Genomic DNA, 26,411 nt, shown 5'->3' on the forward strand with positions numbered 1-26,411 from the left:
AATGAGGAACCTGCTAATGTCACCTGAGTATTACTCTTTAAATGAAAACAATAGGGAGGAGACATAAAATGATATGGGAGTGGTTAGCATCAGAGCTTAACCAGTTGCTTAAGGAGACTGGATCCAAAACGAAACTGGCTCTGATCCATCAGACTCAGCTGAAGTGTTGTCAGCCACGGTCCAGGACCAGGATGAATCCACACACAGCACAAAAGCAGCAGCTGCAGTCAGCGCTGACAGCAGATCTGTTCAGCTGCAGAACTGTTCATTCAAACCAACATGTTGATGACTTCACTTCCTGCTCCAGTTTCCCCCTGACTTTATGGTTACTGAGGACTGTTGACTTATTTGCCAGTTGGTGGCAATCATACCACAGTATGGTCAGTTTCACAATAATGGGAGAGTGACAATACAAACTAACGCAATCATTGTATTCATATGTTGTTACTGACCCATTCATCACCCCCCTAGAGGCTCACAGCTGATCACATTACAACATGTTGTAAGTTAGCATCAGCTCCCTATGCTAACCATGGCATTTACACTCATCTCACATCCAGGCTTTGGCAATCAATTTGTCTCAGCACACATTTAAAAACACATTTCTCTTGCCATCACAAAAATAGTGACATCACCTCTTCTCATATTATTTCCTTTATCCTTCCTGTGTCTTTTAACATAAATGCAGCTGTTTCTGGACGGAATGACAGAGACAGGCTTGAGGTATGCGTTGGACTTAGTATAAATATGTGATGTGTTTCCTGTGTTATCAGGATCAGATTAAATGGATGTTAATGCAGGTGTTAATGCATACATTACAATCAGAATGGATCAGCTAGACCACATCGGAAAGCGGTTTTCATGCAGTGTGAACGCAAAGACCTGTGATAAGATCTGGTTCTGGATAGACTACTTGTTATTGCCGGTTGTAAATAGGGTTTTGAACATCTGGATTCAGTCACTTTGTTCTAAGTTACAAACATATGCATGTTAAAGCTGCACTACACAATTTCTGTGTAAACATACTGTTTAACATCTGTTTAATTCCATTAAGCCACAAAAGGGAGCCACAGATGAATCTCACCCCCTCTACCTACAGCACCGAGCAGTGCTTCAAAATATCATCCTCTACTCTCTGCTAAAAGAAGGAGGGTGAAGGAGCTGTTCGCATGATGTCCAGCCATGGGCAGAATAAAGGATATGAACTTGTTTTTTCAAGTTTGTCTCAATAAAAAGTCTCACATGTAGATGGACATGGTTATTTGTCCCTGTAATCGTCCATCCTGCAAACATGCTGTGCTAGGACCAGGTCACCTTTGTGAATTGTGTAGTTAGCTTTGGATGTATCTCAAAGTTCCCATCAAGTACAGTGCATAGAGAGATCCAGAAAACAAAACCAGTACCCCTGTGCTGGACTGCTACCTGATCCCAGGTTCTGTGTGTCAGTTTGATGAAACACAACTTTGTTTATATGCACCATGTAAGCGTAATCAGTTCAATTTTGATGCAGGGACCCACTACATTTAACATCTCTACAAATCTAAACAACTACTTGAGTACAGATAAGAAAAAGTCATGGTTAAAGAAAAGAAACTTTGTCAGTAGGAACCAGGAAGCAAAATGCAGAATCCCATGTTAAATAACAGGATGGCACCTCTACCTCTACAGATGTTTGCAGGTCAAATGTCAACACATGTCATTTTAGATATTTGACACAGAGCTGTTCACTGCTGGGACAGAGGTCAGAGTTTTTAATGTCTTCCAACAACAACAAATGATAATCTGGGTGAATCTATAGGCATTGGCCCAGGTTTTCCCAGGCTTCATGTAAATCAGGGTCAGCTGTGCTCCAGTACTGAGGGTAGTAATGCACCTGAAGCTGTTTTCCTTGTTTTCATGGACTCTCACTCACTCACTCACTCCCTGACCCATGCAGATTATCCAATAGTTGCACTGATCAGACATCAGATAACTGCAACAACAGCACACTGTGCAGTCTCTATGACTGTATATGTTCAAATCAGCACAGCCACTGTCTTCTCTAAGGAGCAATGGAAAACGTCATGTTAACTGTCATTATGAGAGGGAGCAAACCGGCTCACACTACTGACATAGTTACACTCGGGAGGAGGGAAGATTACGTATGCTTCTTGCAGAGACAAACGCGTTTACAGTTTTTCAACAGAACAGTACCGTGCTTCACAATACACAAACAGATTCACCATCAGTGCGTCTATGTTGTATTTATACTTAGCTCTTCAGCCACACTAGCAACAGGGTTTAGAGATGGATTTTGGTGGATTAGCATTAATTCAGTGAAGACATTTATGGTTCTCAATGACTTCTAATAATTTTGGAGAATCTGTTTCCAGCAGCAGGTCAAAGTTTCATTTTGTCCATTTCTTTGGTTTATGACCAAATATCTACAAAACTGATGACACTCCCATCACTGCACTTTGTGTCAGAGCTAGTTAGTCATTTTAGCATGCTAACAAGTTATACTAAGAGAGTGACAATGGTAAACATTATACCTACTAGACATAAGCATGTTAGCATTGTAATTGTGAGCAGGTTGGCGTGCGGCTGTTAGCATTTCCTTAAAGCAATGATGTGCTAAGTAAGTAGTTTAACTTCAGGTGAATGTGGCAGGTCACTAAGTGGGACTGGATGATGCTGAACCTGTGGTACGAGATGACTGCAGATTCATTTGACACACCAACTTCAGAAATGTCAGCGTCTGACCATCACGTCACACACAGCATTTCATTTGAGGAATGATGTGATCCACCATCACTGCTATTAACACAGCTTCTTATAACACTTACAGCAGCTTGTTAAACAAACACTGTGACTGTAGAGACAAGACAGAAATAAATGCTCTTTAGAATATAAAATGACCAATTAGCAAGTCTCAAATCCACAGCAAAGTGCTGTTTGCTTGCTCCTCTGCTCCATTTGAATGCTGATGAAAAAAGCTGCTAGTTTCTATGAAAACACACTGCACTGTGTGAACAAATAAACCTACAGAGAGTTATTAGCGAGCCTCTTATTCATGCCAGCAGAGTTAAGCATTAATTAACAAATGTGGACAGAAAGCAGCAGAGATTCATCAGTATTCAACAACACTGCCGCTCACACTTCCATGTGCCGCAGCACTTACAGATAAAGATCTGCCGAGCAAGCTGCCTTCCACAGCTGCTGTCAGAGGAAGCTCTGAAACATCAGCATCTGAGCAGCTGCAGGTTTTGATTGGTATGAAAATAAAACTGATTGTAACAAAGGTGTATGTTTAGTGCTGTGTGTACCAAATATGTCTCAGACACTCATCCTTGTCCTCTATTTATTTTCCATTCTGAAGTCTCTCTCATATGTCGTCAGACATTGTGATTAATACTAAATGAAAAGCTCAGTTTTGTCTCTGTTGTCTTTGTTAGACTTTATCATAGCAGGTGAATCGAATCACATTTTCTTTAAAACTTCAGTTTTTATATTAAAATGGATCCTGGGTGAGAACAGTAAAATGTGTCACCTGCAGTGACAAACCTACAGAAAATCATCACCAAAGAGCCAGATCTTTTTGTCGGGGTTTAAGACCAAAACCAGAGTCAAAAGAGAGAGAAGCCACTGAAGTTATGCTGGACATAAACATGAGTACATGTGCTAAATGTTCACTGCTTTCAGGGATGGCCACAAACAGTTTATCTAAATGGTTAATTTCTCACGTAGAGAGGGACTTAATTTGGTGACACCATAACGAGGATGATGCAAAATGAATGATGGGATACTTGTCTACCCCAAGACAGCAGCTCCCAGTGCATCCTCGATAAGATGGACAGAACAAGAAGACAGGCATTTCGACTGCACTGGCTAAATGCAGACTATGAATTCAGAGAGTTATTGAGTCCCTGAATATTAATTATTAATGTATAGTTTTATATATAGTTCACTCTTACACATTAGATATCTGATATGCATTTCCCTTATTTTAGAACAGTTTAACAGCTGCACATCACAAGCTCATCTGTGACTGGTGTAATATCAGTTCAGGTTTCAGTTAAGTTTAATATGCTCAGTCAAATATCACTGTGTCTGTATTAGATATAGAACTGACTGCACCAGACTGCATGTTCATGATGAAAAGCCTGTGTATGTCCCATATGTATGTGCAGCCACACTGTATTCAGACTTTAAGTGCTCTGCTGGAGGGAGCAGAGAGTGAAGAACGTGTGTCTGTGATAAAAGGCTGATGGAGAGGACTGTGGCTGCTCCAGTTGAATTGTCTAAAGAGGAAGCTGACAGTTGTTGTGAGCCTGTTCATGACTGATGGTAAACTCTGTACAGAGACAGGCCTAAATGTCTCCCTGCTGTCTCCTCAATACCATGGTCCCACAAACTGACTACCCCCCCTGGCAGTGGGACCGCCTTAACTCCATGCTTAGAAGTAACTGTTTGTTTTAAATGTGTGGTTAGAAAAAAATGATGTAGCCGAGGGTCTTTCGTTAAACAGCATTTCTGAATGATTCTTTTAGTTTTCAGGTTACACATTAGTTTGAGCCTCTGATGTAACGAAGGAGGAGGTTTTTCACAATAATGTCCTGTTTTCATAATTTCAGGATTCTCTCAGGTCTGAACTCAGTCAGCTTTTATGGAATTAATGAAAACTATGAAAAAGAAGTTACTTGGCGCAGCATTCAAATGCCAGTTATCATTAGCAAAGTCTTATGCCTAGGAGTTCACTGAGTTTTCATCTAATTTTCACTTTTTGCAGTAATTATGCATTCACCACTCTGATGATGAATTTTTGATTTTAAAACCTAATTTCTGTCAAAAATCACTCACACTAATTGAAAAGGAAATTTCAATTTGATTAATATTGGAAGCTACAAGTGTGGAACAGAAAAAGAAAATCTCTGCTAAGTTAAAGTCAATATTCTTCCGTTGACCTGTGGCTCACTTTGCTTTTTAATTATCTTAAGTGCAACAAATAAGTAAATAAACCTGCTTGTTTAAATTAGTGCTGCTTTATTAAAGGTTGAGTAAGTGATTGTAATCTAATACACACATACAGCAAATAAGGCAAGTACCATAGCGACTGATTGAGCACCATGGAGGTAAAAACATTCACAGACTCTGTTTGATGTGTGGAATTGGTCTCAGCTGTATTTTAGTAGGAAGCCGCCTTTTGAGTTGTTCCTGTTTACTCTGTTAAAGTTACTGCATTACATGTTAATACACACTCAACACTTCCTGTAATTGCTTCATATTAAAATCCCTCTGGTGTTTCATTGGACAGAAACTCTTTATTTCTTTTTGAAAAGGCTGTTACCATTGTTAACAAGCTATCATATAATATTTTATTTTATATATATATATATATATATATATATATATATATATATATATATATATGTGTGTGTATATGTATATATATATATATATAATATTATATATTATAATTAAAATGAACACTCTGGAGTCTGAAACGTCCTAGAAACATAAAAAACATACTTTGAAACCTTCAACGGTCTACTTTCAAATGTATATAGTTAGAAAGTGAGTTTATCACATAGGACTATGTGATCCACCCACCTGCAAACGAGCTTTTCATATGACAGCAGCATGGTAATTGGGCAGCTGCTACAGGGTCATTACGAGGCATGAAAACGAGCTCCTGTGAGTTTAGACTCACACACACACACACACACACACACACACACACACAATAAACATACTCACTAACCAAGCTACATTGTAGGCTACAAGCCACCTCTCAGCACTCTGTAGGAGCCAGTGTTACACCAGTACTTTCACCATTCAAAGAGAAAACCTGACGTTGTTTTGTCCTCAAATATAAAACAATGCCCACTTTTGTCAAATATAATTTCCAGAAAATAAATATTGTTTTATATCCAGGCCAGTTCTGTATTTGTTGTAACAGTTCATCCTAAGGGGCTCAAAGATTTACTCTGTCCCAACTTAAAGTCGGCAACACATCCCAGAAGTAGACTGTAGAGTTCTCTTTTGCATGTTGATCTCTGAGTATAAACACTGAATTATGTATGGGAATGGTAACACAAATGAAAAAACTATGCAAATGATCAGCAATTAACAACTTCAGTGCACAAAGGACACACAGCATCTCCAGTTGCATCTCTAGGCATATGACTGACTTACTGACTGACTGACTGACTTACTGACTGACTGACCGGATGCAAGAATGACTGAATGAATGAATATTTCAGAAAATGACTTTCTCTCAGATTAGCATTTTCATCATCGTATTGACATTAGCTTTGAAACCTTCCTGTTGGGAAACACCAGTGAGGACACCTTCATTCTTCTCAGACAAAGATCTTCCTGCTGTGTTGTAGGAAAAGAATATTTATTTTGATAGTGCAAAAAAAGCAAAAAGCAGAGATGACCATTCATCCTTGTCCATAGGGTATTAAAACACAGCTCTGTCCTGGCAGCTCACAAACAACATCCCTTGCGTCATAAATTCACTTGCCCTTTTTGTTCCATATCTTTCAGAATTTATAGCTGTAATAAATGTGAACTGTGGCCATGAAAATGCTTATATCCCTGCTGCTAACACTGCTAACTGTTGCATCGCCAGCCATAAATCAGGCAGCGGTGAGCCTGTCTTGGCTGAAGCCTTCTCAGATCCATTTACCACTGATAATGCCTGCTCTTGCAACGGGCCTCCAGGGGCCACAGTCAGATCCCTTCATAAATAAGCAGAACTGCAGTGTCCTCCAACTGAAGCCTTCAGCCAGCTGCTGAACACACAGCAGAATGTCAGCGCTGACTGTTTGTCAGCACTTACCGAGGATGTATGTGCTGACATGAAAGATGAGGAAGAAATCCTGTTTTTCACATGATAGCAGGGAGCTGGAGAGTTTTGCTCTTGCTCATATCTACTGTAGCTGACCACAGATCAGCATCTATTTTACAATCTGTGACTCTGTACATCTGGTGTTATGCACCTTGATGGCTTGAAAAACCAGTTGGGCCAATAAGAGCTTTGCTGATGGTCATATGAATGAGGGTGACAACTTCCTGTGACCAAACAAGAATGCATTTCGAGCATTAACTGTGAATCAAATGGATGCAGCTACGCAGATTGTTGTACATTGACTTACATAAATAAAAACTCTCATGTGATGTTAACTGCTTCTGGTATCTGCTACCACAACTTCCTGTGTCAGGGTGTGAGGTTCCCCAGGTAACTCTCTACAACCAGGACAGTGTATTATGAGTAAGTGACAAAGTACCACGTGATCATTATAGTACAGTAAATGCTGTAATAACTACACTGTAAGCCAAATGTTCTCCATAATATGCACAAACAAGGAACCAGGAGTCCAAGTAGGACAGCAGTATATGTCTGACAACCAACGTTCAAATAATACACCATCAAATAAAGACCAGTCCCTATTAAAGATAAAGGTAAAATATCCGTCGTGTCATACACTGCTGCTCTGATGGTCTTTTTCAGAGGAGTGCTGCTCTTATTCACTAATCAAATCCAGCAGCTTCCATTTCCTTCCTGCTCTTAAGTTTCTGGCAATGAAACAACACTTTCCTCAGATAATTCACATTAAAAGCCAAAGGGAAGTGATTGTGCCTTTTGGAAGGCCTGTAATGTGACACATCTTAACAGGAATTGTTTTGTCACTAACAGATAATATTAAATAAGTATATTATACATTATATATAATAATAACATTATTGTTATTGTTATTATTATTATTATTATTATTATTATTATACATTAAAACACAAATACTTTAAAAGCACAGTTTGTTTCTGAAGGCAGTAAATATTTGATATTACGTGACATAATGATTTTATATTAAACTGAATTACAAATGTGCTACATGTATGAAAAATTTTCAACTGCATATCCAGCCTGCCCTGAGGCAGAGACTCTCCACCATGAAAGACGTGTCACCTTCACAGCTGATGTATGGCTTCAGTGGAGGAAACAGCAGTAGCTCCTATTTTTTATTTAAACACACAATTGATTTAAGTTCCTTTGTAACCTTTTATCACCATTGTTTAATTTCATGCTGCTTTATTTCCAGCCCAGTTCAACATTTGCTTTACAAAAATAATGTTTCCTGTTGTTGAAAATAGCAGAATTTTAACAATGGTTCCATTAATTGAATATTAACATAAACACACTAAAATATATTGTTATAATAATAATAATAGCATATAAAATTTATATATGTAAAAAATTGCATATGTATGAAATACTTTAATTATTTAAAGAGATTCTATTTCCTCATTCTCCACAACTATCCAATAATGATTATTCTTAAATGTAAAATGTTCCACATTTATTTCTTTAGAATGAGGTCAGTCATAAAAGTGAACACATTTTCTTCATAAACTTACAGCTGTAGAACTTATTATTATTTTACTTAAATCTGGATCTACTATATGCGCTTAGATAGATTTCGATATATTGCTTATTATATGTTAATGTGCAGCCAAGTATCAACTGAACATCATTTAAACGCCACAGCCTACCTGAGTATTGTTGCTGACCATGTCCATCCCTTTATGACCATCTTCTGATGCTGCTTCCAGCAGGATAACGCTCCATGTCACAAAGCTCAAATCATTTCAAACTGGTTTCTTGAACAGGACAATGAGTTCACTGTACTCCAGATGGGGAGAGGTTCACTACTCTGTGACAGACTGCATGGGCAAATAGTGCAACAATTAAAGAATAATGTTCCTCAACCTAAAATTGCAAAGAATTTATGAATGAGCCTCTACGGTTCATTATATTTTTAAAAGATTCAGAGAATCCAGAGAACTCTCTGTGAGCAAGGGACATGGCTGAAAGCCAGTATTGGATGGACGTGATCTTCAGGTCCTCAGGCGACACTGCATTAAAAACAGAAACAATTCTATAGTGGAAATCACTGGGCTCAGGAACACTTCTGAAAACCATTGTCTGTGAACACAGTTTGTCGCTTCATCCACAAATGAAGGTCCACAGGTTGAAATTCTACCATACAAAGAAGAAACCATATCTAACCATGATCCAGAAACGACTCCGACTTCTCTGGACCCAAACTCATTTAATATGGTCTGAGGTGAAATGGAAAACTGTCCTGTGGTCTGACCAATCAAAATTTCAGATTCTTTTTGGAAATCATGGACGCTGTGTACTCCGGGCTACAGAGGAGAGGGAACATCCAGCTTGTTATCAGTGCACAGTTCAAAAGCCAGCATCTGTGATGGTGTGCGGAGGGCATTAGTGCCCATGGTTTTGGTAGCTTGCACATCTGGGAAGGCTCCATTAATGCTGAACAGTGTATACAGGTTTTGGAGCAACATATGCTGCCATCCAGACAACGTCTTTTTCAGAGAAGGCCTTGCATATTTCAGCAAGACAACACCAAACCACATTCTGAGTGTATTACAACAGCATGGCTCTGTAGTAGAAGAGTCAGGACACTAAACTGGCCTGTCTGCAGTCCAGACCTGTCACTCACTGAAAACATCTGGAGCATCATGAAACTAAAAATATGACAAAGGAGACCCCAAACTGTTGAGCAGTTGAAATCCTGTATCAGGCAAGAATGGGACATTTCACTTTCAAAACTCCAGCAGCTGATCTCCTCAGCTCCCAAATGTTTACAGAGTGTTGTTAAAAGAAGAGGTGATGAGTGGTAAACATGACCCTGTCCCAAACGTGTTGCTGCATCAAATTCAAACTGAATGGATATTTTTCACAATCACAATAAAATTTCTCAGTTTCAACATTTGATATGTTGTCTTTGTTCTATTTTCAGTTAAATATGAGTTTTTATGATTTGCATATCATCACATTCTGTTTTTATTTCTATTTTACACAGTGTCCCAACTTTTTCAGGAATAGGCTTGTTTTACCTCTCCTTGTTTTCTGATCTTTGTGCATCAGGTCTTCAGAGTCCTCTTTTCTCTAATTCAGTGATGGGCTCCAACAAATCTATGGTGCATTTCTGTCACACAAGACGCTGGGGTCACCACTGTCTCATGAAAACCATGACAAAGAACAACATCAGGCGTCAACTTAAACTGCTTCAATGTCTGCATTAACTGAAACACACCTCGGAATAATGTGTTATTTTAAGATGTCCTCATTTAGTTATCATGTTTTTAGTTTTAACTTGAGAAGTTTATTTCCAGATTCATTTCAGGAAGTGATCTTCTACATAAATGGAAGGTAACCGAGCGTCTTTGATTTTCTGCTCGGAAAACCAGCAGCAGAAGCGTGGCCTCGTTGTGGCAATGAAAGAATATTTTATTAACAGTTATTTGCTTCAGTTCCAATCAAGTGGCCATGTCAGGGCCTGGTAGAGCTCTCTGTTCCCTCTCTCCTTTATAACCAGCCACTCCAACAGCTGAGTCCTGTGACAGGGAGGCACCATAAAAACCCTATAAAAGTCACTCTATATGTTTGCCTTTACAGCTTTCATATTGCTACCACTGGCTCTCTACTGCACCGTCATAAATAACAATTCTTATTACATAACAAGTCATTGGAGATGGATTGTGTCCTTGTGAGTGACTGGGTAATGCTTGATTTGAAAAACTGCTCATGAAGCAAAATGAAGCATCTAGCACAGCTAATAAGATCAGCGCTCAGGCACTGAAGTCATTAAAGTCCAGTGTGATGCTACATGTAGCACTGCAATATGTTTCATGTTTTCTGAGGCAGCTATCGAGCTAATAGTAGGGGTCCCTTAACAAAGTCCTGCTAAAGTGATACTGTTCACACAGTCACAGTCATTTCCCATAATGCAACTCAGTAACGGATTCTGTTGACTGAAACTACCTGCCTGGTGAGCACTCACATCTCTTCTACTTCCTTGAACATGCCCAACAAATACCAGACTCAGGCTCAGCAGGTGTAACTCATGTGTATCTGTACTACTATAAAACCTCCTCTGGGTCCTGAAGCGTTACTGAAGACATGGTTACATGTTGGACTCAGTGCTAGTTACAGTCCTAACTTCTGGTTTAACTTTATTCTAACATACAGTGGGTAAGGAAACACTTCACTTTTTTCACCTTGACTTTTACCTTGGACTGTTTGTCTATGTGCTAATATTTCCTGCACCATCTGACTTGAAATGACAACAATGAAACAGACAGAATCTTTCAGTGGAATCTACCTCACATATGACGGAGCTTCCTCCCTCCCCACAGTTTGGAAAATCTGACATATCATTAATGTATTCATGTCCCATGGCAGTTTAAACACTTCCAACATCCCAGGGGACACAGAACAACAGTTCATACTGAATATTGGCAGTAAACATCTATATCAGCTTTGGTAAACTCATTGTCATTTTAGTTTAAGGGAACCCATTATTTCATAAATCAAGAGCAACAGAACTCCTTCTTTGATACAGAAAAGATGAAAAATTAAATCTTAAAATGTATTTGGTCTAATTTGGTCAAAAATCCATGCCATGTTCGTTTATGTAAATTAATCTTCCTCTTGTGTCTCTACAAAGGGAGGGCTGTGATTCTTTTAGCTGCTGGTGCCCATGTTTGCTTGTCAGAAGCATTTGTTTTCCTGCAGGGTGTGAGCACACAGCTACAGCAGCAGGTCTGTTCAGTGGTTGGACTTCAGCCCTGATCTGGAACAACACAAGGAAGCAGCCACATGACCAAATGCAAATAACTGGCAGGTTGTTGTGAAGGATGGTCATAAGAAGTTAAACACAGTGTCTGTTACACAGGACAGTGCCCAGCAAAATATTTTGGCAGCTTTAATTCAGAAACAAGTAAATGATTACAGGACAGCACCATGTAGTCACTGTATTTTCTTTCTGTCCAACACAGGGTCAGAAATTTGCTGTGCATGTTCAGCACGTGGCTCCACCATGAGGTCAACTTATAAATGAAAGTCAAGAAGGAACATTGACGTAGAAAGGTGAAGCTCAATCAGGTGCTTCTCAGATCAGAGACAGTAAACTTCAGAGAGTACAAACACTGACTGATTTGCAGCCTTTAACTGTGCAAACAGATTAACGGTTTGACACCAGTATGTCATCGTCAGAGACAGAGTTGAACCTGACATTTCTGGTTGTTAGTCACACGTGTCCTCAGGGGGCAGGGGTCACACTCAGGCTTTTTTGACTCTTGACTTGCTATTTGTAAAATTCTGGCTACAACCATCTAATGGGGTTTAATAGCAGTTTAGACACATAGAGACAAACAACCACACACACACTCACTCACCTACAGGCAATTTAGAGTCACCAATCCACTTCACATGCATGTCTTTGTGGGAGAAAGTCGGAAAACCCGGAGGGAACCCACGCAGACACAGGGAGAATATGCAAACTCCACACAGAAAGGCTCCAGGCCCGTGGTTCAAACCCAGAACCTAGCGCTAACCACTGCACCACCGCGCTATCCTAATTAGCTTATTAGCAAAAACCAAAGCCATACAACCTGATCCTGATAAATAGACTAGATTCCTTTTGTCTTCTGCCTACTGTTTACGGTATATTGATGTAAAACGAATCAGCAACAACCCACTGGTGCCTCAGTTTTTAAACAATGATGAGGACACAAGTCAGTCGGCTTCACCGAGCTGATCGTCTGGTTAGGAATCCTCATGTGCCTCCCCATCAGATGCTGCATGCCCCTCTGCATCAGTGAACCACTGCTGTGCCATGTGAGCAACTAAACACCTTCAGGGACGCTATGTTGTACGTGAAGAGGAAGTCACTGATGTCGAGGGAGTAAAAGTGTGTGAAATAATTGTTAGTTAGGCTCTGGTGTATAACAAAGTAGCAGTCAGTCTCTCTCAAAATTAAAATAATACACATATATTATTCACAATATCTATCCATTCTGTGCATCTCCCACATGAGGCGGTCTTTGTTGCAGGTTGGTGACTAAAGACATCAGCCAGACTATGTGTCACGACTGTTGTATTCCTTTAATGCAGCGCAAAACAGCAGCACAACACTCTAAAGACACTTGGAAACAGCCTGTCCATTTTTTAAAAAATAATTAGCCTTTGATTATATTTTGGCCCGTCATCTAATGGCCACTGTGCTACACCTTTCAACCACCTCTCAGTCTTTGCTAGGTTGTCGTGGACATGGGCACCCCAGCACTGCACTGTCCCTGTAGTGCATCAGTCATGACAAGAACATGTCAACACATTGCAATTGTCATTTCCATGATGTGACAGAAAATTACACTGGTTGTTATGATCATGATAATGCAGCAGTGACAGAGGACATCCACACTCCAGAGGGAATAAACCACTGCAGATAAGGCTTGAAGAAAATACACACTTGTTATCGACAGTACAGTTCCCACACTGAGGTCCACTTATTTGTTTCCCAAAGCTTTCAACCGTACCAGAGTCTCAGTAGGTAGATTTTGGTTTGCTCTCTCTCTCTCTCTCTCTCTCTCTCTCTCTCTCTCTCTCTCTCTCTCTCTCTCTCTCTCTCTCTCTCTCTCTCTCTCTCTCTCTCTCTCTCTCTCTCTCTCTCTCTCTCTCTCTCTCTCTCTCTCTCTCTCTCTCTCTCTCTCTCTCTCTCTCTCTCTGATAATTCCATGTTTCCATGTTGTAACTGTCTATCCTAAAGACAGGACCCCCCTGAGAGGAAGGCTAGAGTGGTGTATGACATCATTATGACATCATATGTAACTGGTGTGGGGAACACTATATCAGTGAAACAGAGAACACAGACATCATCCTCTGTCTGTAAAATCTAAAACACACAGCATCACTGGAGTCACAATCTCCACCTCATACAACCTGTTGTCATGGGCCCATGTTCAAACAGTCAATGAACCTTTGCCTTGTTTTGTCAAACATATTTATTATAGTATAACTAAGCAGTGCTGCAATGGTGAGTTTTAATAGAGAGCTAAAATGTCATTCTTCAGTCTGATACACACAGATGTTACTATCAATGCTCACGACTGATTAGCCGTAACAGTGAAAGCTGTAAACCGATGATGAGGGAAGCTTTTACATTCAGACAGCATCTAGGGGCAGGTCCAGGCCACAGATCCAACACTAGAATCTATTCATCCATAACATCCAGCAGAGTGCAGCAGAGTGGGGGGGGGCTTCACCAACATACACACAGCTCTGCTGCTTCTTTCAATAATCACTTAGTCTGCTCTAAACTTAATATCTGATTTATTTCAATGATTTCAAATATCAACTGCATCAGCCCACAGCTCAGCTGCTGCTCACAAGTTGTATCAACTGATACACTGCAGTAATTAGCAGGCTTACATTTCTGACAGGAAGCCAGCAGCAGGGCCATGTGACAGAGAAACCAGTCAGAGGCTCTATACTAGGGGTCTCCAACCTTTTTTACTCTGAGGGCTACTGTGACTAAACAAAAGGGGCTGACAGCTTCTAATGTCTAATATCACTGTTACATTTATTCACATATTCATAACACACAAACTGATCTCCAAAAAGTTCAGCTGAATAACATAATTTAACAAATCATCAAATATCAATATCCAAAACATCTGAAACTCACATCAGTGTCAAAAATCTGAGTCATGATTCAGTCAGACCTGAACACACAGACATGATCACACCACTGCAGATAAACCTGCTCAGAAACCAGAGAAGAAGAAGAAGCTCCTCAGTCAGAGATCCAGTGATAGTTGGCAGTTCATCCAATGGTTCATAACGATCAGGAAGTTAAAACAGCTCATCCACTACACTTCTTTATACAAAATATAAACAAACATGGACTGAAAAAAAAGTTGAAGCACACAGCTGAACTCACTGTATCCATAGCAACATGTTTCCTGTTTGTTGGAAAAGTTTAGTTTCTATCTGTTGTGTGATACAGAGCAGTTGTTATCACTGCATGTCGCCTACAACATGTCTGATGTGATCAAACTTGAAGTTTGTACTATGCTGGAGCCACTGGCAGCTGCCTGTTGGAGACCCGTGGTCTATACAGAAGGTGCACAAGAGGACAGAGGGATAGGAACAGCGTTCATGTCTACAGGAGCACAGGAACACGTTTTGCTTGGTTTCAGTGTGAACATCAAAGTGCAAAGGCACAGTGTACAGTAACTGTGACATAGTCACACACTGCTGGATGAAGTCATCACTCTGTCTTTTAAAATCAGTGTTTACTCTGCCTGTTGTACTGAGTGTTTGACAGGGATGATGGGAAGCTGTGGGTGAGTGGGAGTGAGGGCTAATGTGAATGTCAAGGTTCATTTCCTGAAGTCAGAGACGCTCACATCACATTCACATTTGTAATAACACACTAAACATCCAGCTATGGAAAGCAACTGAACTGACGATTATTTCATTAATAATTAATAATAATAATAATCATTTAATATATAAAATGTCAGAAAACTACTCTGTGGTATGTCATGCAGTTCAGTCTTTTTTTACCATAATGATGTAATATTGTTTATTTAGCTAATATTTCAGTTTTCAGCAGCCTTTCAAAAAGCTATTTGTAAGTTCTGATATCACCACATAGTCAACATTAGCATCAATAACCATACAATATGAGCCAATGAGCTTCTCTGACATGTTGAAGCCTCTCCTGTTCTTATTTCTGGTATAAATACACCTAGATGAGCTTCCTGCTCCTGAACAGTCCCTCAGCAGGTTGTGTCCCCTGACCCACTGCTGAGGTGACTCTGATAACAGCAAATACTCAGTGTCCCAGTGGGGAAATCACGGCTCTGTCAGTGTTGATAGGATCTTGCCTTCGCTCTGAGGTGAGATGAAACAACAACACTGGCAGCAGCACTTTGGCAGAGCAGTAAACAATAGTCTAATGAGGGTGCTCCTGCACTGTGGATATGAAAGGAGATGAGCTGGACTGCTCTGTAGATCAGTGAGTCCAGGAGCAATACCTCAACATGAACACCCCCATCCAATCATATCCACAGGAAGCAACACATAGCCTGTTGCTATCACATCAGTTCCCTGCTCCACAGAGACACAGTGAGTTCACCCAAAAACTCCATGATCTCCAGTTCTCCACCACAGACTAGACTCACTGAGGTACAGCAGAAACACTCCCCACCTCGCTACGTCTTGCATGGTGGTGAATGTAATGTAATTCCTTGCATTCTGGATCTTTCAGAGATCGAGGGATATTCAATTTACAATTATTCAACACAGACAAAAGAGGAAAATACTGATATTTGAGAAGCTGCCTCCAATTTTTGCTTGATGAATGTGAACAATTAGGAATCAAAATTATTCATTTTATCACTTCACTTAAATGATAACTGTGAGTGGCAAAGACAAGCACCTTTAGTGGATGTTCTTTGACATGGACAAATGCATAATTTGATTACAAATGCAGCAGCTGTGTAGTGGTTCCTGTTCCATCATTCCTGCTCAGGAGTGGTGCAAAGATCTTTGTCATTCATTTAGACAAAAGCCCAGTTTCAAAAATCATTCCTGATACCCAAATATACTTCTTAGGGGTCTCATATATGATGCATCTTCTGTGGCTGTTCAGCAGTGATGCTGCAGACAGATGAGATTGGATGATAGCACGGAGCAGTTGTCTGTGCTGTTACAAAAGCTATGGTTAAGAAATATGCTTTACTTTGAAGGTGCTGCAGCTGGAAACACAACCTGCTGTAATCTGGTCTCATTCTGAGAACAACTGTGGCATCAGGCAAATAAAAACAGAGTGTGAGCATCTGTCCTCGCACATGTTTACAGGAGTGAATGTGTGAGTGCAGTCCCGAGACATCCTGAGATGAAGTAGACGTCCCCAGAGCAACAACACCCCTCAAGAATTCAACAGTGCAGGTTTTGAGCATCACAAAGCTCACAAGCTCAGGTTTTGCTATTTTAGTCTGAAAATTATCCACTGAGTAGATGATAATCTCCTGTCAAAGAAAACTATCAGACATTAGACTGAACTCTGATTCTGCATGTGAACAGTCATTCACGATACCTGAGTGAAAGAAAGAACTGTGAACACAGGCTGTGGGAAAACATAACAAGTGAAACCAGAATCAACTGATCAGCATCAGTCCCATGTGTGTTAATTACAGAGGCGGAGTGAGGACATGGTTAGCCTAGCTTGAGACTGGAAGCAAGGGGAAACAGCTAGCCTGGCTTTGTCCAGAGTTCAAAGATACACCCACCTCACCTCTCCAGCTCACTGCAGAGAACACTGTGTCTGTACTTTGAGGTTCCAGAGGAAGTTTGATGCTGGAGCTATTTCATGATGAACAACAGTTGGTGAGGATGCAGTGTTGTGTACTATCATCATCATCACAAAGACCACAATCTGTGCTCTCTGACTGTGTCCAGGGCTGCTGCTCTGAAACGTTCGGTGGATGGATACACTGTTATTTTTCAAGAAGTAATTCCCCATACATGGATTTATTTGTCATAATTTCAACATTGAACGCCACATGTTCTATTTTTTTTAAATGTATTACAAATCTTATATCATTATAGAATTAGATTCACTCAGCCCCTCATGGTGCTCAACAAATTAACTTGTAGATAGATAGATAGATAGATAGATAGATAGATAGATAGATAGATAGATAGATAGATAGATAGATAGACAGACAGACAGACAGACAGACAGACAGATACTTTATTTATCCCCAAGGGGAAATTCAAATATCCAGCAGCTCATGATAGAAATAAACATTCCTCCCATCATAAGGACAAAGAAGACTAAATAAATAGACTAATTAAATAACGATTAAAATAGAGATAAAGATAAGATAAAATAAAAACATGATAACATGATAACCCACCTAATCATATACATCTAAACACTGCACTCTCAGAAAGAAAGCAAAAAAGGAGTTTGGTTCTTTGAAAGAATGATAAAGTTTTTCTAAAGGCAAACTGATGTACATGTAAGCCAACATCGTAGATGTACTGCTGTTGGTGTGTACATATGCTGACAGTTACTGTCTGGAAAACACATGTGCAGCCTCTAACCTGGATGCCAAGATACAGCTGCCTTTTCCATCCACATGTTTTCATGCTTGTTCATCCCTGGAATTACACACAATTTGAATTCAGACCATGAATAGGACAGCTCTCTGTTCTTGCTTCAGAAAACCGCTGAATGAATGAAGTACAGAGAACATTGCCCATTATAACTACTAATTATGAGCAAGCAAACACATAGGCCAGAGTACAGACTAATCTAGAGTCCAGAGCTGAATATCCTACTATAACACTTCACCGAGACTTTTAAAGAGAGCACCCCATAGCTGCTGTATACAAAAGTAATTCATTTGGTATTTAATAAACACAATAAAATATGCAATTGACCTGGCATGTAGTTGGTACAAAATTATAAATAACATCTTTTGAAAGCATGAATGCCTTGCATAAGAGCAAGTTGCACTGTTTTCACACAGACACACTCATTTAAGCTTGAATAAAAGCATGAAAGCAGGAGAGAAACAATTCAAACAATTCAACCAATACACGACGGAAATAATGTGCTGCACGGCTTCCATCCACAAATGCCTTTTCATATGAAAGGACGCGGGCCAGTGCTTTTACATGCAAGGTTGTCGATGCACAGCACAAGTGACCCATCTGACCAAAAGGCATTTCACAGTCTGCTGAATGAATGGCTCTCTGGTCATTACAAAGGCACTGGAATCAGACTCATTCTGACAAACTCCTTAAATCGACGTGTAATTCATGAAAGCGCCGACATTTAAAAAAATAAAAAATAATAAAAAATAAAAACACAGGCTGCTCTTTCAAACTGCTTTAGCATCACCTGCGAGGAAAGCTTTTGTTGACAAAATCCACCTCTCAAAGTTGATATTTTCCTATTTTCTAAAAACTTGTGGAATCGATAGAGAAACTGTGGACACAGTTAAATCTAGACAAGCTGCAGCCGATCACTCCCTATGACACATGTATTGTGTTCATTTTATGGACACTTAATTTATTCATTCATGTAATCAGTGTGAATACGCTGGGTGCCATGCTCGGCTGTGATCAGGTGCGTGTGAGTGTTGGCGGACTTGTGTGAATATGTGGTTCAGCGTGTCCAGTGTGAAGGACGCTGCTCTAACTGCACACACATGTCACCACACAGCGCTGCATTCAAACAAGATGTCAAAACTCACCATTGTCTAGGCTTCCCTGGACGTCTGCATGTCGGAACAGATTAAACATCTGACAAGAAGAGCAGCGGGGTCCCGGGATTACACACACACTTTAGGAAAGAGTCTCCCAGCTCCTCCAGTCCCGCAGCACTGGCTCTAATCCCCCGAGCTGAACAGGAAAAACGCTCCGTGAAAGCACCCTGAGCGGTGTCAGGTAAATCATCTGCTCCGCTGCTGAGGCTGCCTCTCGGTGTCGGTCAGTGTTCCCGGTAACACGGCGGAACCCGTCTGCTTCTTACCGTACGCGGAGGCTCCTTTCTGTCAGAGCTGCATCCTCAACACTTCGTCCGTATACACCCTCGGGAGTTGTCGTCCAAATTCGGCTGTTTCCGGAACCATTACGGTAAAGTTTAGGCTGACTTTGACGTCCAAGCTTTTTGAAGCACATTGGCGAGTGTAAACAATGTTAATTTTCACCAGACCAAACTTCCTGTCGAATTATTAACATTTTAACAACAGACCACCTAACTGGGAAATTATGTCATAAACACACAACCATCCTACGGAGTAATGGAGACATTACTGCTGGAAAAAATATTTATATTAAAGCAAAACTGGGTTGATAAAGGTATTATTTATGTAGGCTAAGTGATCTGTTTGGTGCCAACGGGTAATTTATTAACTGTTCCTGCTTTATTAAATCCTGATGATAAATGGTATTAAGTTGAGAATGCCAAATGGAACAACATACATACATATTTCTATTTCTGTCTCTTTCTATGAAAGAATGAAAACAGAGTTTAAGTACTAATAAGATTAAAGAGTACACATCAAAATGTTAAATAGCCTATATATACTTTTTGGAAGATTATTATGAGATTTGATTACTGTGTTAAACTAATTATAATATTAGAATTGATTGTAGAAATTACATTAGATATTTTGAACATGACAAATGAATGGAACAACTGAATTTGTTGATTCTATACAGTAAATTTCAACAGTGGCCCTGAGAGCTTAATGCAGTGCAATTTAGAAAACACATGTAAACAGACAGAGCACAAACACATTCAGAAAACATCTTCATCAGTTTGACAGTACATGCAATACACACAACACAACTGAAGTGTTTCCAGGGGACAATAAAAAGTGATGAACCAGCTGGGACACACATGTTATTCAATGATTTGTGACTTTTGTTGTTGAAAGCGCTGAACAACATGTGTGCACAAATGTATTTTAATAGATTTATTATAATACATAGTTCATGTATAAATGCAGAGTAACAAAAGCCAGTTAGCCAGAGTGCTACATTCTAGAATCTTTGGCCGGTACTATTTTGACCCTTTGACACACCCTCACTTGTTATTACAATGCCACAGACACTTCCTACAAAGATTTCTTCATAATTACATGTCAGACATGCTAACATTAGCTTCTAGTTCAGACAGACATGTGTTGTCAAGCAAGAGAAAACTGTTCTGCAATGCAAAATAATAGAATTTTAATCATGTGATCATGAGATTAATTGTGATAAACTAGCTACATTACAGAATTGTTGACCCCATACAACCAGAACAAAGCTTTAGATCTTTGGGTGGGGCCCTTCTGACCACTCCAAAGTCAAGGCTTAAATCTAAAGGCGACTGTGCTTTTGCCCTTAGGGCCCCTGGACTTTGGAACAACCTGCCCTGCCTGAGGAAATAAGGCTTGCAGAATCAGTAACCTCTTTTGAATCCCTTCTAAAAACTCATTTTTATACATTTGCTTTTATGTGATGTCATCTTTTTATTTTCTTTTTATTTATTATTTTTTATCTTTTTATTATCTCAGTAGTGTCTTTTACTGTTTCTACTGTGTTTATGTGTGTGTAGATGTGTGTGTTGTGTGTGTGTGTGGGTGTGGTTTTGCTCCCTCCTTCTTTACATTGTAATATATTGTTTGCCATCCCTGTGTTTTCTCTGTTGCTTTTGCCTATTGCCGTAGTAGTGGTAGTAGTAGTAGTATGTGTAGGAATACAGCACTTCAAAATAAACACTTAAATTTATATTGTTTTGTTTCTGTGGGCATTTTTCGAAGTGGCTAAAACACGATTTTGCTGATGGCATTGGTGACATCCGTCTCCTCCTACTATTCCAGCTTGGTATCTGATGAGTGGTAGGACGTACATGTTGATGGCTTGGGTCATATTAATACCACTGATACCCCTTTTCCACCAAACTGGTTCCAGGGCTGGTTCGGAGCTAGAGCCAGACCAGTTCAGCACCAGTTCTTTGGTTTTCCACAGACAAAGCACCGGTTCCTGGCTCTCAAAACCGGTGCTCGGCCAGCACCAACTCCCTGCTGGGCCCGTAGGAAGAACCACGTTACGTTGGGAGCTTCGGGATTACGTCAGCGAGCGGGGGCGGGAATATTGACCGTCTTCTCGAGCGTGATCGCTGCTCGCTGCAGAACCGTCGAGCAGTATTTACCTGCTGGATCACCAAATGTTGCTCCCCAAGAAAGGCTCGAAGAGCCAACAGCAACACTTGACCCGCAGCCATACCTGTCAAGTTTCGGGTTTGAAAATAAGGGAAATTTTCCGGCGCCCGCCGCGAGCAGTCTGACCCCCCCGACCAAGCTCCAGTGTCCCTTACATTTTAAGACAGGTGTACAAGAAAGCTAAAATCACCACCTGTCAACCGCTTCAGCCTACCTGTGTTGACACTGACATGCTGTGAACATTCATTACAGCCTGAATGAAAACACAAAAGGGTATATATGAAAAGTATTTATTTAATGTCTTATTTGCATATTATCTGTTCAACAGTGCTTGTTACATTTTATTTTCATTCCACACATTCTTTTCATTTCATATTGCTTTTCTTTCACAGTTTTTCTTTTCATTTTTACTCTTTTTCCTCTTCAGAAACGAAAATCCGCGGTCCCATCGATCTCGGTATTTACTGACGGTTTGGGTTTTTTGCAGGAGGAGTTCCCGCTCTGTCGCGTCCATCCGTCTTTTATTATCGCGAGGCTAGTGACAGAGCTCGGGGCAGAGGTCAGGGGATGTTTTTTTTTTTTTTTTTTTTACTCCGCCCGGGCCCGGTATTATTATTTTTTAATAACGCAGGTTAAAATACGGGATATTTACGGGAAAATACTAATACGGGAGGACGGCGGGAAAGAAGGGTAAAATACGGGACTTTCCCGGCCAAAACGGGATACTTGACAGGTATGACCGCAACGTAGTCCTCCATCTTTGTTGTGGTGATTGAATTTGGCGCTTGTTCTATTGAGGAAATGACGTGACTTATACGTATACATTGACGTGATGACGTAGCTCTCTGGCTGGCACCCGCCTGTGGAAAAGCAAACCGGTTCGCAGTTGAACCAACCACGAACCAGCTCTAGCACCAGCCCTGGAACCAGTTTGGTGGAAAAGGGGTATGAGCCAGCTTCTCAGCACCTGTCTTACACTCTGGAGGTATTTGTCTGTGGCTGACCTCTTTGCATCTTCATCGCTGCTCCCAGTGGCCTGTGGGATACTCAGGTACTTTTAGCTCTTTTGCATGTCTGCTATCCTTTCTTCTGGTGACTCCACCCCATCAGATCTAATCACCTTTCCTCCGTTTGTCACCACACTTATCCAGTACAGATGACAGTCCTTATGTAATGCTGTAGATCCTGATGGGATGGATCAGTGAGTTGATGTCTTGCTCATTCCTGTCGTACAGCTGGATTTCATCCATGTACGGCTGATGGTCACTCCACCTCTGAATCTGTATCCATATTCACCCTCTGCTGTTGTTTCCAATGCTCTTCTGAGCTCTGTTCATGTGTTGCCTCAAGTGCCTGCTCACCGTAGCTGAGGGGAGCTTCCTGTTGTGGAGAGGCAGGTTATTGATAGTTTAAAGGTGTTGTACCCCTGGGGATTCTTAATGAACAAGTTGGAGCCTGTTGGAGCGGCTTTGATAGTAGCTTCCACTGAGTGAGAGAAAATAGACTTAAGCCATACAGCTCAGATGTTGCCTGGATTAACAAGGCCTGCATCAGATGTTGGAGGGCCAGAACATACCAATGGAAATTGGGCTACTGGAACAAGAAACGTGGAACAAGCCTAAGAATACTGAACTGATGGAAAGCTACTATAACAGCAGGCCCAAGGAGAAGGGTTACATGAAACAAGTGGGAACTATGAGTAAGCAGAAACCCAATACTACCAATCCTACTTGTTCCAAACTTCTTCCAACCTTCACTGCAGCAGCAATGTTTTTTATCCTTCCCCAGATCTGAGTCAGTCCTGTCTCTGAGCTCTGCAGGCAGTGCCTTCCTCCTCATGGCTTGGTTTTTGCTCCGGTAGGCATTGTCAGCTGTGAGACTGTCACGGTCTGCCCCTGAAGGGACTCTTTATTTGGACTTTCCTGATTTAGTGTTAAAATGACTTTACCTTGTGTGTCTTCTAGATGTTTACTTCCTGTCATTGCATTTCCCTCTTGTGATTGTCTGCTCCATCCTGATGTGTTTCACTTGTGTCAGTTTTTAAGAGAATGTGGAGAAGGAAGTAATGAAGTTGAAAAGGCTCTGAATACTTTCCAAATTCACCGCATTTGAAGTGAAGAGGGAACTGCATTATGCATTGACTTTGTAATTGAAGACACTTCAGTATATATATTCACTTCTCATCAGATGGGTCAAATCCATATTTTATATTGTAGAGATTTTTTTTATTCACATAAAATACTGAATAACATTGTACTTTGGAAGTACAGTGAGGTACCATATAAAGTGTAAATGTATATTTCTCTGTATCAATGAGCATTTAATTTTGTATTGGTTGAAGAGTTTTTATAATGTAGGACTCAAAGGATTCTGATTAGAGATAAACATGTTTAGGCTAAAACAGCCCCTAGTAAAAGAAAATATACTGTACTCTTGTGGATAATAATAGCATTGCCTTGGAACAAAAAACATGTTGTCTGATCATATTCACAGTTTGAGAGATGTATATTTAGCATTGAGGATAGTTCAGTTTTCTAGCATAACATTAGCCTTTGCTGCATGGCCTGAGGCTACAGAGCCATTCATTACCAAGCTGAAACTTTGCTGGAAATGTAAAGCAGTCTTTAAGACAGTGAGCATGTTGGGGTTTAAAGGAGGCTGTTTATGTGTGGGCCAAGAATTGTTGATGAGAAAAACAGCTCATTCATAAAACTGTTGTTGATGTTTTGTTTAATAGGTAAGTGTCAGCCCAAAAGGTCACATGTCTCTCTGCTGCTCATTGACCTCCACTAAGTTCCCCTGACCCTGAATCTGATCCAGTCTCTAATGCTGCCTTCAGAAAGACTTCTGGGTCCAAACTCAGTCATTCAGCCTTATGCTCCTTCTCTTCCACTGTGTTCCTCTAATGAATGTGGCCTGTCATCACCATCCCTGCACATAGACAGTCTCAGTCCAGACTGTTCTGGTCTGTGGGTCCCTGATGGTGGAACCAGCTCCTGAAGTCTATCAGAGCAGGGGCGTCCCTCTCTTTCTTCAAGACCCCGTTGAAGACTCCTCTCTTCAGAGAGCACCTCCTCTCCTCACACCTCTAACACCTTAACATGTCTAACTAGCTCTGACTCTAAGATTGATCCAAAATTGATGTTGGACAAACATATCAGCTCTTTTGGTAAAGTCAAACACAAGTATTTTATTGAATCAGCATCGCGTATTAGCTGATATTTTTGGATGACATCGCTAGCGGATTTGTAATTGAACTCTGATACATAAGGGTTAAAGCCAGACATAGAGCTAAATTCCTCTACACAGCACATCAGTTTGGGTAGAGATTGGAAGGGTTGTTCTATATATATCAAAATATCATCTGCAAATAATGCCAGCTTTTGTTCCCCTCTGATATTTTAAATCCTTTTTATATTCTGATTCTGCCAAATCCACTGATTTAAAAGCTCAATAATGTCAGTTGATGCATTCAAGCACCTGGAGAAGACAATCTGGACTGGCTGGACTGATCTCACCAGAGACTGGTGTGCCTAGTAGATGACGTGAGATTAATTAATTCTCATTCCCAGACCAAAAAAAACAAAAAACTCCCATATCCTGCTGTCTTTGAAAGTCTGTATTTTCTAGTAAAGTTTCCATTTTGATTTCAAAGAATTAAGGTCTTTGTTTAAAGTCTTTATTCTGTTTATTTATTAGGCCTATATGTTGTTAAGATATTTACTACTGATATTGGCCTGTAAGTAAAATAAAAAGCTCATTAAAATGAAATCTATAAAAGACACATTGCATTTTTTAAAATTAATTTTCATCAGTTTTAACAAACTTTTAAATCTTGAAATAACATTACAGACCAGGTTGTGGTTTTAATGATCACAAGGCAGTGATTATTATTGAAATGAATAATTAATGAATATCACATTTGTTGGAATCATATGTAAAATGTGTAGATGACAGGGTATAATCAATGACACACAATACTTTACAAATGAAAAACAAATACGACTTTGTGTATAGGGACTAAACATGGACTGAACACTGGCATTGGACAGAAATGTTATTCCACTGTATTAACTGAAAAAATGAATCTACTATCTTACTTTTCGTTTGGTCTACCAGCAACAACTGAAAACATGATAAACAGTGTAATGACAGTCTGTAGTATCAACCAACACCTCTGTGAAGCACAGTAGTCTGGGTGGTTGGTATTCTCCCTGCAGAGCACTCATCCGTCCTCAGCAGTAACCTTACATTTCCCTGTAATCACAAAGGTAGAGCTTTAAACAGAGGACATGCTACACTTTCCACACTAGTACTCTGGCAGTTTTGGTCTGCACTGTTTTCAGTTCAATACTGTGATGGAAATTGAGTGACCTGCAGACAATGAAGATCGACAGGATATATTGCAAGGAGAAAAGGATGAGAAAAGCCAGTGTGTCTACCATTTCAATATTCTACAGCTTAAATAATATCCAGCAGCTATAACCACTGTTAGACTTTAGAGCTGTCATTAACCAAAGTGTTTTCGTAGAGGTTTCTTTGGTCAGGGTAGTGATGGTGCTAATGGAAAGGTAACAGGGAAGACTTTGGGAAGAGGACAGTTAGTGGTGGGATCTCCTTCACCTCAGCCTGTGTTACATCTGATGAGAATCCTGTTGTGACCAGCAGGCAGGCAGGCTGGTCCTCACCACTTTAATCTGAGGGCTGAGCAGCTCTCCTGATGGAGAGCCTGGGTAACAACTGAGGTAGAGCTTCTACTTGTTTTTCTTCTCTACACTAGCCACAGTGGACAACATGATGTCAATGTTATGTTCTTA

General features: G+C 40.3%; 1 protein-coding gene and 1 long non-coding RNA gene across 7 annotated transcripts in view; one reads left to right on the top strand and one right to left on the bottom strand.

Annotated features, from left to right (window-relative positions):
* ptprfa (protein tyrosine phosphatase receptor type Fa) overlaps positions 1–19,531 on the bottom strand; it is a 278,371-nt gene extending 258,840 nt beyond the window's left edge. For 3 of the 6 annotated variants that reach the window (XM_071486773.1, XM_071486772.1, XM_071486770.1), the window contains exon 1: positions 19,135–19,531. The gene's annotated coding sequence lies outside the window, so the exon portion shown is untranslated. The remainder of the gene's footprint in view (positions 1–19,134) is intronic. The other 3 variants (XM_071486775.1, XM_071486774.1, XM_071486776.1) reach the window with 2 other exon arrangements.
* A 728-nt stretch (positions 19,532–20,259) lies between these two features.
* Positions 20,260–26,411, top strand: part of LOC139626472 (uncharacterized) — an 18,142-nt gene continuing 11,990 nt past the window's right edge. The window contains exon 1 of the long non-coding RNA XR_011692303.1: positions 20,260–22,645. This is a non-coding gene — a long non-coding RNA (uncharacterized lncRNA). The remainder of the gene's footprint in view (positions 22,646–26,411) is intronic.

Source organism: Trachinotus anak, unplaced genomic scaffold (genome assembly GCF_046630095.1).
Source record: "Trachinotus anak isolate AG129_WGS33_773 ecotype Australia unplaced genomic scaffold, CSIRO_AGI_Tana_v1 ptg000010l, whole genome shotgun sequence".
Classification (NCBI taxonomy): domain Eukaryota; kingdom Metazoa; phylum Chordata; class Actinopteri; order Carangiformes; family Carangidae; genus Trachinotus; species Trachinotus anak.